General features: G+C 34.0%; 2 long non-coding RNA genes across 2 annotated transcripts; both read left to right on the plus strand.

Moving 5' to 3' along the window:
• The first annotated feature begins 2,391 nt into the window (after nt 1-2,391).
• LOC114309021 (uncharacterized) lies at nt 2,392-5,865 on the plus strand. Its single transcript, XR_014340511.1, has 5 exons — nt 2,392-2,474; nt 3,054-3,090; nt 3,335-3,407; nt 4,539-5,633; nt 5,747-5,865. It is a non-coding gene; the product is annotated as an uncharacterized LOC114309021 (long non-coding RNA).
• A 352-nt stretch (nt 5,866-6,217) lies between these two features.
• Nucleotides 6,218-7,714, plus strand: LOC114309022 (uncharacterized). The gene is made up of 3 exons (XR_014340512.1): nt 6,218-6,313; nt 7,344-7,462; nt 7,581-7,714. It is a non-coding gene; the product is annotated as an uncharacterized LOC114309022 (long non-coding RNA).
• The last annotated feature ends 7,019 nt before the right edge of the window (nt 7,715-14,733 follow it).

A 14,733-nucleotide genomic window follows, 5' to 3' on the forward strand; every position in this document is an offset into this window, starting at 1 on the left:
GTGGGAATCGCAGAGGTGGTAGGAACTTGCAAAGGGGTGACAGTTCACGACGAGGAGGGGGAAGGGGAAGTGGCAATGCTGAAGATGAAACACCATTTCCTTTGTTAGATCCCTCTTGTGCTTATCATGATAGGTTTGGGAAGCGACATTTTGTCATGCCCAAATACTATTGAGATCCATGTGGTTTGGTGGAGGATCCATCAGATAATCAAACAGGATATGGTTTAGCAAACGCTAGACTTCTGAAGTGGCCTGCACTATTTATAGAGCGAGTGCAAATGGAAAGATTATGTCGGAAAAATCGACTGAAGGTGCCAAAAGCACGTTCTGTTGAGATCCAAAAGGAAGATCCTGATAATGTTGATTGACTATGTGAAAGACTACAACGTGAGATTTCTCAAATGGGTCGTAGGTTAGCCCGCGATATGCAGCTATACATAGTTAAGAAGGATGCCCAGAAGAACAGAACAGAACCAAATGTTGCGGCTATCAACGGTATCATGGAGGATCCTGAGCTTGTCTCTGATGCTGAGCTTTCGGATTATTCAGACTCTGAGCCAACTGCCGATATAAGCGCGAATTAGGTGTTAATGTCTACACATCGGCAATATTAGGTCATGCATTAATATGTAATGTTTGTGTTAGAGTAAGTATAACTGTTATGTTATGTTTATGTTTATATTTATGTTTGTGTATTGTATCTGTCAAATGTTGCGGCTATTAATATGCAATATTAGGTCATGAATTATGTGTTTGTCTATCTAACTATTATGTTTATGTATTGTGTGTTCAGTTCAGGATGTCCAGGATGTATGTAATATGTGTTCAGTTCATGGTGTCCAGAATGTATTTTTGTGGGAGAATTATGTCTGTACTACCTATGTAACTGAAAACTATTACATTTGCAACTTCAGTTATGTTGTTTTCATGCTTGTATGAGTATTTAGTAAATTAGTGACTTCATATATTATGTATTAAGATTTATTACAAAAATGTTGACAAAATTTATTTTAGAAGCTCTCGCTGTGGCCTTCATCTTCTTAGCCTACTCCGCGGTGGTCTTCGCGTCTCACCCTTCGTCGAGCTGCACAGTGTGTGGGTGTGCTTCGGACTATAGAGCATGCATATCACCTTCTAACCCATAACAAAGACGAAACAAAAAAATAAATTTTTTTAATGAAAACGGATACAAAACGGTTTTACTAAACTGGTTTTCTGAATTACATTCTCACCTTCTAACGCAAAACAAAGACAAATGGATTAATATATATGTATATTTAAATGAAAACTGCTTTCGTAAAGCCAAAATAAATTTCTGAATAACACCTTCTAATTCAAAACAAAGACAAAAGAAAAAAAAAATTACATGAAAAACGACTTCAGAAAAGCAAAAAAAAAAAAAAAAAAATTATTAATTACATTATCACCTTCTAACCCAAAACAAACACAAAACAATAAACAACAAAAATTTACATGAAAACGGCTTTAGCAAAGACCAAAAAAAATTTTGAATTACATTTTCTAAACCAAAACAAAGACAAAAGAAAAAATAAAAAATTTAATATGAGAACGGCTTTAGTACAGCCAAACAAAATTTATAAATTACATTATCACCGAAACAATGACAACAGAAAAAAAAATATATTTACAAAAAAAAATTAAATCTAATTTAAATGAACAGTGAAAGTGTGGTTTCAATCCATACTTACAATAGTGAACAGTGAAACCATGACTTTTGTAAATGAACTTGATTGGCTTAATAATATCTACATCAATATGATTTTAAAATTATATATATGAAAAATATTATGTAAAATAAATATATGAAAAGAGGTTTTTCTCATATTATGTAAAATTTCTGAATTACACCTTCTAAACCAAAACAAAAGAAAAAAAAAAATTAACATGACAATGGCTTTAAAAGCCAATAAAATTTTATGAATCACATTATCACCAAAACAATGGCAGTAGGAACTGAAACAGTTTAAACGCTATTCTAAATAGCGTTTTATTCACAATTAAAATCGCTATTTGCAATAGCGTTTTATTCATAATTGAAATCGCTATTTGTAATAGCGTTTTATTTATTAAAGCAATTAGAAAATGAAACGCTATTCAGAATAGCGTTTTATAATTGAGGTCGGAAAGATAGCAAATGAAGCGCTATTCATAATAGCGTTTTATAATTGAGGCTAAAATCGCTATTCCAAACAGCGTTTTATTAATTAAACTCGCGATTCACAATAGCACCTTAACTATTCATCAACTTTTGGCCTCCAAACAGTTAAAGCGCGATTTGTAATAGCGCTTTAGCTTAGTTTGGGAATTCCGTCAAAACTAGGCCTAGTTTGGGAAATAAGAGGCAAAAGAGGCTTAGTTTGGGAAAAGGCCCAAGAGTTTTGCATCACTGGGATTTTGCTCAGTATCCAGTTTCCCAATTGACTAAATCATATCTGGATTCTATTTATGACCAGGTAACTGAAGATTGATAAATGTCTGTTAGACTGCTATAATATGTCTTCTTCTGTAATTCTTTGTTGATGGGTAAAAGCTGAATAATCACATGAGTAGGCAACTCAAATGAAGATTCTAATTATAGGAATTGATTTCATTGTCTCCAATTGTCAATCTTGTTCTTTTTTATATGGAATGAAAGCTACTAATAAAAATCAGCTTTGGACGATCATATACAGAATTGCAATTTTTTAGTTGACACTAGCATTGTGGCACGAAAGTGAAGTGGATTGGTCAAGATGTTGATAGCCTTGGTTGCAAATGTTTCATGGAGCTAACATCTTTTTAATTTAGTGATTTTAAAATTTCTGGCTTTAATGGCTTCTCTAAATGAATAATGCTCAGCAACTGTTGAGCATGGGAGTGTATTCTAGAGACCAAGAATAAGCAATAAATTCAGTTAATGATATTTTGGCTCATACTCCAATGAGGCCACATTCTAAATGCTATATATATGTACCAAGATAGGCATGCATATTAAATGGGCTCATGTTCAGACCTTGAAGTCCTCTCTTGATGAGCAAACTCTGGAATTACAGGTTAAAATATCAATTGGAGCTGAGGCCATCTCTAATGGTCAGTTATTTTATGGTACAGTTTGATATGTCAATTGTTTCATCTATATTACCCTTTTGGTACTAACTTAAGTTCATATGGATGTTGAGCATTGGCATTGTTTAGTTCATTTTATATGGGTGCTACACATGATTGCAATCCTTTATTTTTATTTTGGTTCTGTTTTGTTCTCTCCAGCATGATATATATATATATATATATATATAAGAAACCTGAAGACATTTTTTTATCTATGCTATTTCAGGGAAAAGTCCGGGCTTCCAGATATCCTGAAATCCAAACATGAGGAAAATGAAGCCTACATATCTGAATTAGAGGTTAGGTTCTTGCTCTGATAATTATAACATCAAGGTTATTATTTGTACCACCATTGTTCACTGTTTATTTAAGTTCCCAAATTGGTTTTACTTGCTTTCATATAGCATGCATTTGAGACCTCCTTGATTTTGTAGGTGATTATTTGTTTGTTTATATAGAAGTTAGAGATTTTATAGAAGTTTGATTAAATCGACTATTTGTTTAGTGTTGGTAACTTAATTCTCATTTGTTCCCCTCTTATGTGTCTATATACACACATATATGTATGAATTTTAACATTTTTGAGTTCTATGCTGATGTGTAATAATAATGCAATCTTTGAAGTGCTGATGCTTATGATGGGTTCTCACTGGAGGACTTTGTTAAAATATGTTTACTGTATGTGTTCCATTTTCAAAGATCAAAGATAATGGGTACAGAGTTCTACTCGGCAGCTATAAATGTAGAGTAGTTGCACTCCAATTCAACTCCCACATACTTATCACTCAATATCAAAGCAGTTAAGTCTTTCCTATGGGCTAGGCCTAGGATGAGATTTGGGTGAAAACAATTAATAGACTTTCAATGAGCAAAATGTATACGATGGGAACCTTTTTTATGTAAAAAAATTAATGTGATATATCATGCCATAATGCATGCTTCATCTATGTATATGATGGGGTATGTAATGCCATATAGCATCAACCTAATGTCATAAAAAATTATATACGACATACAAAGTATGTCATTAATGTTTAATTTATTACTTTTTACAACTTTACCTGCATGTCGTGAATGACGCTCACCTTTGCCGATACAACCCGTCCCTCCGATTGAGCTATTAGGGTTTTGCCCCAAAACGAAAACCCAACAACGCCGACAGAGGTAAACCTCTCTCTCTCTCTCTCTCTCTCTCTCTCTCTCTCTCACACACACACACACACACACACACACACACAAACACACACACACACACACATTTCAATCCAACATATATGTATATGCACATAAGTAATTGAGGCTTAGTCATGAACATTTGTATTAATGTAGAGCCTAGAAAGCTTGAGAAAATTGCATAATAGTAGATGAAGAATCAATTTTTTTTCATTTTTCTGTTTGTTGATTAACTTTGTACTCTCTTTTTTCCCCAGAATTATTATTGCTTTTAGTGATGGAGCACGGGTCGTTCCAGGACCAAACAGCATCCACATTTTCTTTGGCAGATGAGGATCATACACTAGCAAATTCAGTCAGATTCACTCTCAATCAAGAGTCAGTCAGATCTCTTCTAATTCTTTCATGTTATAAATTGCGCATGTTGTTTCTAAAATCATTTGTGCACGCCATGCTAGCTCTGATTTTTGTGATTGCCCTAGTTTATATGCTCTGTTTCAAAAATAGTTTTTTGTATTTGAACTACTGTATTTGATCTTCATGTTCTAATCAGATGCTTTTCAAGCTCAGTTTCGTTGTGTGCCTCCTATATGGACAGTTTAAAGGGCCTTTCATAGTTCTTATTTCTTCAGTAACAATTTCATTTTTTTTTGTTCCTACTTAGTTTTTGGGTATTTCTGTAACCATGTAGATTTATTTGTGTTTAATTTCTTCATTTAATTGGGTTGTTGATGAAAATTATTTTGTAGTATAAAATATTTGTTTTTATATCTTCCTCTACCAACATTAAGGCCTTGTTTGTCATGTACTAAAAAAGTTAAAAAGTTAAAAGTCATTATCCTATTTTAGTCACATCATCTTATTTAAGTCACATTACCTCTCTACCACATCACTTCAAACCCAACCCAAACCCAACCCATATTTCATAAAAAGTCAAAAAGTACACTTATTTAAAATATCCCAAACCACCCCTAAGAGTTGTAGTATGTTGAATAGCATTTTTCCCTTGGCATGACTCCTCTTAAAATCCAATCCCAAACTTCTCTATTGCTAAAACCAACACACAAAAAAAATTTTTGGTTCTCTGTGGTGTTTTGGTTCTCTGTTAGTAATAAAAACAAGCACTTTTTGAATTGTGTGTTTTATTGGGGGGAAAAACAAGTTCAAGATGTGGCAGGATTTGAACTATGCGGGACCTTGAAAAATGTTGTGGCATTGGCAGCAGGTTTTGGCAGTCCACTGTTTGTTTCGCTTTCAAGTATTCTTTACTATGTTTTATGAGTTAATGAAACAATTTGATGTAAAATTGAACAGGTTCTGTGGATGGTTTGGAGATGGGAAATAACACAAAGGTAAGGCAAAAAAAAGAAAAAAGAAAATCATAGGTTCTTTAAACTCATTGTTCCAAGTCCACACGCATTACCTTCAAAAAATTTTGCATTTTGACTGTTTATATGATTACTAGGCTGCAATAATGAGAATTGGTTTGAGAGAAATGAAGGCCTTTTCCAAGTTGTTGTTCTCATCTGTCAAGGATAGCACCTTTTTCGAAAGCTGTGGTGTGGCTGACCTTATAACAACTTGCTGTAAGTAGCCAGATAGATTTCTTTGCTTTCCTAGTTCTACAAATTTTGCCTTCATAACATCGGTTGCTCATGATAGAAACATGCAACCTTATTATGTTGTTTCGATATGGCACTAGGGGGAAGAAACAGGAAATGTGCGGAGGTCTTTTGATGAGCTTGAAGAAGATATGTTGCAGGGCCAGAAATTACAAGTAAATACAAAAATAGTTATAGTGAAGAGTAGCATTGCTATTAGTTAAAGAATAAATAAATAATAGCAGACTGCTAGGGTTAATGTCATGTGCTTGAATTCTTATCAAAGTAAATGTGTACAAAGAGGTCTTTTGATTTTTATTTTGGTGGTAGGGCCTGGTTGTTCTTCATTGGGGTTGGGGCATTCTCTGAAAATGGACCGTTTAGGCCTAGTGGGAAGGCACTGGTCAGGAATGAATATAGCTGGAACAGAGGTACTATACTATACTATACTTTATATATATCCTTACAAGTTATATAGATGATTTGGCTGCTAAGAATTGATTTCATGTGATTGTGTGCTTATTGATCCACAAAAACAAATATGTTGTAGTTGGAGATTGTGCTTATTAAACCTTATGCTAATTGCTCTATGAGAGCCATTGTAGAGTGCACTTTATTTTTGAATGTAGATTGCGATCTAGTTATCAAAACACATCAACCATATATATATATATATATAGATTATATAAAGTGAAGAAGTAACTGAAAAATTAAATATTGAGGTGGTGAAAGGGACTTGAACCTAAGACCATTAGTTTGGTAAACAATACTTTATTACTTGAGCAATACCAATGTAAATAACACTTTTAAGCAATAGACACGCTACATGTTTTTAATCCAAAATCAAAATTTATATTTTATAAATTTAAAAGTACATCTATCAAGTGAGCACACACCCACTAACATATATATATATATATATATTTGTGCACGCGTGTGTGGAGTGGAATAATAGGACACTTCACTTGGTGACTTAAATTAACAACAATTTTGGGAGCTTAATATCATAGAAAATTCTTTGTTATTGAAAAGATTAAAAAATATTATTTCAGTACCCATGACCAATGTGATGAAGCCTAGTAATCATTTTTTTATTTTTTATTTTTATATACTACCAACGGAAAATTATTTAATGTTCTTAAAGTATCATCGTCGTATGTGCATGTAATACTTTTGATCAATGAAGTCACATAAAAGAAGAGCACTACATCAGTATATCGAGTCATTACTAGTACTCTTATTAACATTAAGAGCACTACATCAGTATATCGAGTCATTACTTCGGAAGTAATAAATAATTAGTTATATAGAAGACTCTAGCATAGGGAGTGGACTCAAACACTTTACCTCCTACTGATGTGGCCACTTACTAAATGTTGGATTTTTGTTATGCTAAACAGTGTGTTATAGTTTACATAATTCAATGGTTTGTCAAATTAAAAGTGAGGGGCAAAAAAACAGGTGCAAGAGGGAGGGGAAATGATTCTGACTCAAGCTGTGGAAGAGAAAAACAGATCAAGTAAGAGCAACAATGGTGTTGGTGCCACAAAGAAGAACAAAATCAATCAAACCCTTAAACGGTATTTTCAAAACATCGATCTTTCTGTTAGAATATCTTTTGACCAAGAAATTAAAAAAAAAAATTACAATAATTCAAAAGATTTTAATGGATTTTTATTTTACATTTTTATTATGTAGTGTGAGAAACCTGTCTAGTATGACAGAACAGATGAGCAAGGCAATGCTTGATAGTGGTGGCGTTTGGTAAAACTTATTTTCAACTTAAAGCAGCTTTTGGCTTAAATTAAGTTAGAACGGTGTGTTTGGTACAGCTTATGAAGATAGATTATGACTTAATTTAAGCCAAATTTCAGCTTAAATTCAAAGTTGCTTCGGAGGTGCTTAAAAATACAGCTTATGCGCGCAGTTGTTTTGGGAGGGGAAAAATGACTTAAATGCCCCTCCAAAACTTAAGGAATAACGAAAATGCCACTATATAAACCATTTCTCACTCATTCTTCCTCTCTCACTCAAGCGAGAGAGGCGATTTCCGGTGAGCATGGGCGATTACCGGCGATTACCGACGATCGAGCTCTCTGTCTCGCTCTCTCCCCCTCTCTACTCTTCCCCTTTGCAAACTCGTCTGTCTTCCTCTTAGCGATCACGATCTGCCATCGCGATCTATACCGTCTCTCCTCCTTCGCGAACCCGTCGATCTGCCATCGCGATCTGCACCATCGCGAACCCGTCTGTCTTCCTCTCCCCGGCGTGAACCTGTCTGTTTCCATTTGAACCATCGCGATCTGCCGTCGCGATCTGCACCATTGGAGCTAGGGTTTTCATTATTATGTAACCCTAGCGCCGGTTGATCTGCACCATTTGCCATCGCGATCTGAATGAAACCCTAGCGCCGGTTCATCCCGTCAGAGCTAAGGTTTTCATTATTATTATTTTTTTTTTGAGGTTTTTCAGTGTTTTTTAATAAAAAAAAATAATTAATGAATAAAAAATGATAATTTATGCTAATTAATTGAGACTAATTAATTTAAAATGAAAAAATGAAAAAAAAAATTACATTAATTGATACTATTAATAAGAATATTGATGAATAAATTGATAAGTTCAAATAAATTGATGAATATATGTAATTGATGGAAAAATTAATAATAATTGATAATATTAATATATGTAATTTATCTAATAATTGATGAAAAAAATTAATATTGATGAATATATGTAATTTATATTAATTGATAATATTAATTGATGGAAAAATTGATAAGTTAAAATAAATTGATGAATATATGTAAATTGATAAATTAATATAAATTGATACATTAATATAAAGAATAATAATGATACATTACATTAATATAAAGAAAAAAAATGAGATATTACTAAAAATAATTAAAATGAAAAATAATAATAATAATAATAATAATAATAATAATAATAATAATAATAATAATAATAATAATAATAAATTGGAAAAATTGATACATTAATATAAATTGATAAATTGATGAAAAATTGATGAATATATGAAAATAATATGTAATGAAATCACAACATTAATATAAATTAGAACATGAATATTAATTTTAATGAATTAATAAATTAAAAAAAAAATAACAAAGAAATAAGAGAAGAAAAAAAATTAAAAAAGAAAAGAAAATAAGGTGAAAAAGAAAAGAAAATAAAATAAAATGAAAAAGAAAAAGAAAAAAATGTATTATAAATGAAATCATAAATTTTATATGCTATAAGGACAAAAATGACAATTATACAGCAAAAAGTTATTTTAAAGCTTATTTACCAAACACTACTCTGCGGCTTAAATCCATAATCCCACAGCTGCACCAAACAGGTTACCAGCTTATATTCACAGCTGTAAGTTATAATCTGTTAAGTTATAATCTATAATCACTTTTCCACAGCTCTACCAAACGGGGCCAGTGTTGGGATTGCCACCGGGACTGTGATGGCACCGGTGGTTCAGTCGCAGGTGGGGAAGGCTTTCTTAGCCATGGTTCCAAGACAAGTCCTCTTGGCCTCACTCGATGCTGTCAGTAAGTAATAATTCTATTTTCAATACAGAAATCAATAACATATTAGAAGACACAATATACATGATTTTACAAAATTTGTTAGTAGGACCTACTCTTAAAAAAAAAATCTTGTCTGCAATCCATGTATACATTTTGTATTTGATTTTTTGACTAGTTTATGTATTCTTAGATTTATTCCAGTGAGTAAAGACTACTTTAAAGTTTTGTGATGCAAAGAAAAGAATATGAAGTAATCACATTGATTTATCTTGAAACTACAGACAAAGTGTTAGATGCAGCTGAAGTTGCTGAAAAACAAGCCCTCTCTGCCACCTCTGCTGCCACAACCAGAATGGTTTCTGAAAGGTAAAAGACTTAATAGTGACTAAAACATGGTTTTATATAAATAACAGCAGATATTGGTGTACATTCACATTTTTGGTTACTTCACAAAAATAGGGAATAAAACAGAATTAGCTTTCTAAGTTGTTAGAATGAGAATTTAAAATCACTACAAAATTAGGTAATTGTGTAGTAGTTCCAGAGCACCAACTTAGAATGTAACAATTTTTTGACAAAATTTGTCCCATTGAATCAAATTTTCATAAAATCAATTTGTCTAGTTTATCAGCTCAATTCTTTCCCTCTTTTTTCCCAATACAACTTGTTCTATATGAATTTTTCCAGTACTTTTTCATTTTTTTCTCCTATTTTTCTCTCTAACTCCATTTGAATTTTCATTGCTTGGCTTTCACCATTGTTGAGCAAACAGGTTTGAAGAAAATGCAGGGGAGGCAACAGAAGATGTGCTCGCGACCGCAGGACACTGTGTTGGCACTGCTCGGAATGTCTTAAAGATTCGGAAAGCCATCAATCCAGCTTCATTAGTGTCCTCTGGAGTACTAAAGAGCGCAATCAAAGATAGGAAAACTTAAATCGTGTGTTGTCAATTTATGTATCTAAAACATAACATGCTAAACACTATCTCTGTGATGCATCTAGCAAAAATAATCCTTCTCTAAATTGGATAAAAAATGGTTGATATATGTATTTTCTTGAATGTTCATGATTCAATTTATTTGTTGGTTTGAATGATTTTTGCAAATTATAGATTATATTGAATAAATTGGATGGATTATTATAAATTATAGGTTTATTTTGTTGGATGTTGGCGATCAAATTTTGGTTTTGTTTTTTTAGTTTTGGCGACCAATTGATTAGTCGGGAAAGATAAGTTATACTTTTGCTAACTAAATAAAGTAGTCGATGTATCACCAAGCACATTTGGCGACTAAATAATTCGTCATTAAAATTATTAATTTTGGCAACCAAAGAATTTGGTCGTGAATAGGTCTATTGTCGACTAAAGTTTTAGTTGCGCAAACATTCCTTTTGACGACAAACATGTTTGGTCGTGGAATGTGACAATTGGCGACCAAATAATTTGGTTGTGGAATGTGACAATTGGCGACCAAATAATTTGGTTGTGGAATGTGACAATTGGCGACCAAACTAAGACGTCGTAGAATGTCATAATTGGCGACTAAAATTTTTGGTCGTAGAATGTCGCAATTGGCGACCAAAATTTTTTGGTCGTGGAATGTCACAATTGGCGACCAAACTTTTTGGTCGTTGAATGTGAGACCAAACTTTTTGGTCATGGAATGTGACAATTGACGACTAAGATATTTGGTCGGGAAAATATAACTTTTCGCGACCAAAGTGTTTTAGTGACAAAATTGATTAGTCGCAGTAAAGACATATTTGGCGATCAAAAATTTAGTCGGCAAATCTAACTTTTCCCGACCAACTAAAATTTTGGTCGCGAATTACTTTTGCCGACCCTCAATTGGTGACCAAAGTAGCGACCAAAAAAATTGGTCGCGAATAACTTTTGCCGACTAAAAATGGGCTTTTAGCGACCAATTTTTTGGTCGACAAATGTGTTATTTCTTGTAATGATAGAAATTTCTGGTTTTTGCTATTTATAATCTTGTTTCTATAAAATTTTTAGTTACCAAAAAGAAAAAGAATTCTGATGTTGTCTATGTAGTTATTTGACATTCATTGGTTGGCTTTGCCATATCTTTATGCAATGAACCTCTCTGCCTTCAAGATTATGAATTGTGTATTAGTTTTAGAACCCCATGAAGTATTTTTTTTTTTTTCCTTCTTCTTTTCTTGGTCTGCCTTGTATCAAAATATAAACATAACAAATAATTTTGGAAATTCACAATTATTTTAATAAAAAAAATTTGATCAAATTTTTTAAAAAATTGTAACAAGACAAAAATATGAAATCATTCTTTTCTCATAGTCTCAACCAAGCCAGGACGAAATATGATACAAAACACTTTTTTTTTTTAATTTTGAAAATTTTAATATATTTAAAATTCACCTTTCATCGTTCAAAAAATCTCATGATTTAGGAAATTTGCATTTTCTAAATATTTAATTACACCATGAATCCCTTAACTATTAGTGAATATTACTTTATACCCTCAATTTTTTAAATGTATTACTTTTATCCTTTCAAACCTTTGCGACCACCTTAAAGAAGAATGTATTTGTACAATTTTTATAATTGAGGAGGTCAATATGTATGAATGTAACCAAAGGTAACCAATTTACAGCGATCCCGGTTGTCCCTTTACTGTTCTGTTGTGTTCCGGACTCGGTTCCGTGAAGTTGGTAGTGGTATCTATCTTGTTGCCGTCCTTTAATTCCAGTTGATTGAGTTTAGGGATATTTTGAGCAGGGTTGCTACAGGTTGGTTAGGCCTTGGTTTCAATTCCTTGTTGTCCAGTTTTTAGGCGATCCGCTCGAGCGGGTCTTCTTGCGCTCGAGCGGGGATTGCACACCTCCAGTATTTCGTGTCCCTGCAAAACTTCTGCAGATGTGATTTTTACGCTCGAGCGGGTTTGTTTACGCTCGAGCGATGGCGCTCGAGCGGGTCTGTTGGCGCTCGAGCGGGTAGTACTTTCTGGATATAAGTTCTGGGAGGGGAAAATCTACGCTCGAGCGGACTGGTTTTCACGCTCGAGCGGAAGTGCTTTATTCTTGTGTCTTGGCGCTCGAGCGGACCTTATTGCGCTCGAGCGTGTACAGATTTTTGTGCTTGGCGCTCGAGCGTTGTGTTCTCCGCTCGAGCGGGTCATACGCGTATGAGTTATCCGCTGGGTGATTTTAAATCACTTTTTGCTTTTCTTTCTCTCTCCTACTTTTTCTAAAAACCATTTTTGAGAGCCTCTCTCTCTAGAAACTCCCTTCTCTCTAGGGTTTGATCTAGTTAGAGTGTCCTCCTTCTCTTCGATCTTTGTAAAAGTTGTGTTGATCGTCGAGGGCGTCATTTTGATCCTAGAATCTTGGTCTTTGGAGCACTTTGGTTTTGGTCTCTTCTCCATCCGAGCTCTAACTTCGAGGTAGGGATATCCTACTCCTCTTTATGAGCTTTGTCTTTAAATCTTAGTATTTTGAGATGTTGGGGTTTGTTTGGTGATTTTGTGAAAGTTTGGGGGCCTTGGTGTAATTTTTTTACAAAAGTTGGGGTTTTGGCTATATAAAACCTAGATGCATGTTTAGCATGGAAAAGTGAAATTAATGTTAAAACATTAATGAAAATGGAACCTAAGGGTTGTAAATGTTAATGATGGAAAATGCCCTAATTACATTGGTTAATTAGTTTGCACAATTAATTATGAGAAATGAGGAATTGACTTGGAAAGGCTTGGGATGAAAGGGTGTAGTTGGATCATTTATCCCTCACCTAGTTGAAATGTTGATTATATATCCATTGTTACATTTATTTTCTGTATAGAAATAACTGCTTTGGGCTATCGGTGGAGGATAGTCTTGATTGTTATAGACAATGCATGATGATTAGGCAAATTGAAACTAATCACTGGAATGGGTCATTGAGCATGACGGTTGAAAGAATACATTAAATTTATGTATGGTGTGATGATGTGTATAATTATTGTGTATATGCATTGTGTTGTGTTGGAGGAGATAGGGGATGTACTCCACGGTTTAGGGGAAGATAGGGGATGGACCTCTAAACCAGATGTTGTTGGGAGGAGATAAGGGATGGACTCCATAGATAGAGCTCATATGCTTATCTAATAATGTGTTGACAGAGCTCATATGCTTGTCATTGAAAGTGTGATAGTTCTCTTATCCATATCTATGGAAGTGATGATATAGCTTGTATGCTTATCTGTTGATGTGTGATATAGCTAGTATGCTTATCTATTTCGAAATGGGAAAGTGCTTGATATGAGTTATTGCCTCATGTGAGTTGTTTGGCCAGGTTCTGAGCCATGGTTGTAAATTGAGAGTTTAAAGGAATTGGAAAATGAATTGTTATATGGACTTGTATGTCATGAAACCGTAAAGTGTGATAAGAGAAAGTATCAGTGTTTGGCCATCTATCAACTGCTAATCTTTTAGTCATGGTTCATATTTGGTTTAGTATATTTCTACTGGGCTGTGGCTCACCCTATATGGGAATATCATTTTCAGGTACAGGTAGCATGCCACCTCCAAGGACTTAGCTTGGGAGGCTAGAGGCGGACACACTTTTGTTGTCTTATTCCTTTTGATGTATTACATGTAAATTCAAGCCAAGGGCTTAATATGTAATTGAGTTAGTACTCTCTTTTGTAACCAAGTGTTAACTTGGAAAGCTGTATGCCCGTAGGGCATTTGCTTTTGTTGTTAACATGTAATACTTTTGTAATGAAGTACTCTGATGAATAGAAGAATGTGAAGCTTTGTATATCGTTGCATGTCTATACTAATGGGTTTAATGTTGTTATTTTGAGGGCGTTACAACTTGGTATCAGAGCGTACCGGGTTCGAATACTTTGGGTACGTGGGAAGTGATTAGGATCACAATGGGTTTGTCTCGCTTGATAGAGACTTAGATGTAGAATCATATGCTATGTGCTTAGTTGATAACATGCTTATGTGACTATGTGGGTATGGGATTTAATTTCTAGGATGTTGATTGGATCCTTGGGTTTCTGTGAGTCTTGTTGGAAAGGCACTTGATCAATGTTGTTTCTAACCGGAACTCTAGTAACGCCTCGGGACTATCATTATCCGGAAAGGAAATTCGTAAGTGCTTATGTGTTTATGTGCTTACGTGGAACGAATTACGGTTGTCCATGCATTAGGACGTGAGTGTTTAGTTTTGGCACATTTGTGAATGTGCTAACGTTCTGTGTTACCTTTATTAGGATGTCAGGGCGAAGAAGAGGTGCTAGGCGTGGTAGGCCTGCGAGGCAGGAAGCACCTTTACC

This window comes from Camellia sinensis, chromosome 9, assembly GCF_055761805.1.
Source record: "Camellia sinensis isolate YWXY chromosome 9, ASM5576180v1, whole genome shotgun sequence".
NCBI lineage: Eukaryota > Viridiplantae > Streptophyta > Magnoliopsida > Ericales > Theaceae > Camellia > Camellia sinensis.